This window comes from Octopus sinensis, unplaced genomic scaffold (assembly GCF_006345805.1).
Source record: "Octopus sinensis unplaced genomic scaffold, ASM634580v1 Contig18383, whole genome shotgun sequence".
Classification (NCBI taxonomy): domain Eukaryota; kingdom Metazoa; phylum Mollusca; class Cephalopoda; order Octopoda; family Octopodidae; genus Octopus; species Octopus sinensis.
In genome coordinates this window covers 23,649-25,000 of record NW_021835792.1, presented here as the reverse complement: position 1 = coordinate 25,000, position 1,352 = coordinate 23,649, and positions in this window count along the sequence as shown.

The window sequence follows — 1,352 nt, the reverse complement described above, 5'->3', positions numbered from 1 at the left end:
ACAAGTTTGAATTGATACATATACATACCGTCGTGTGTATGCGTGCTTAAGCACAAGCATACTTTCACTTACACATACACAGATGCGCATGCTTACAAATACATATGCTTTGCTATACACAAACTTATATAAACATTCTAAATTTGACAACATTGCTTTTTTTAAAAAAACATTGCTTTTAAAAAAAATGGGTGCATTAATAAAATATATACGAAAGACATATAAAATAAAATATAACATCCTATTTTGGGTCATTTATAAATAATCAAGGTAATATAAATAATCAAGGTAATCCTATGCAATACAATAACATGAAAACAAAGTTTGTAGGTTTTTCCTAATATATATGTAGAAACAATAAGACTTTGCTATAGATCCGTCGTAGCGCTTAAGAGTCAAAATCAAAAATCAAAAATCAAAATACAAAATATATACTCTATCCATATGGTATATTTATATTCGACATTTTAAATTAGCCGCGTGCCTACATAAGTTCATTAACTCACTTCTTTGATTCAAAGAATTATTGTCTTTGAATAATATGTGCATTTTTTCTAATAAGCAAAGCTTGCACTTGAAATTATATTTGTAAGCTCCATGCCTGTATGGTGCCGCCCTGTCCAGAATGCTCCATGTCACGTTGAAAGGTGGGGCTTCCTTTTCTTTTAGTTCCCAGACATATTTTGCTAGGCTGGTTTTCTTCCTATTCTCTGGGTATTTAAAAGAATTCTTATGAGAATAAAATCTTGTTTTAAATGATTTTCTGAAGGAAGTCCAATTCCTAAGGGCATTGGACTTCGCCAAGCAGTATGTCAACATCGATAGCTCGGAAATTGAAATTATTATGCATGCGAGGAAATCGCTTCTGTTTTTCGAGGATTCCACCTGGATTAAGAAGACTGAGGATTCTCTTTTCGATGTACCGATGGGGGCATACGACGGGGCTGAATTATGTATGCTCATAGGAGCCTTTATTCTCCATAATCTAAAAATAGAATTCCCATTTATAGATGCAGGTCTATATAGGGATGACGGCCTTATAGCCACGCATAATCTAAACGGCCATGAATCAGATAGACTTAGGAAGGACCTTATAGCTTTCTTTCAAAGGATGGGCTTACGGATTACGATAGATACTAACCTGAATAGTGTAGATATTTTAGACGTAAATTTTAATGTAAGATCGGATAGATTTAAACCTTTCCGTAAGCCCAATGAAAAGCTATCGTATATTAGCAAAGATTCGAACCATCCACCAGTTATCCTTAGCAACTTAGTCAGCAATGTAGGTAGAAGAATATCTTCAATTTCTTCGGACGAGGCAGCATTCCATAATGCTGCACCTTATTACG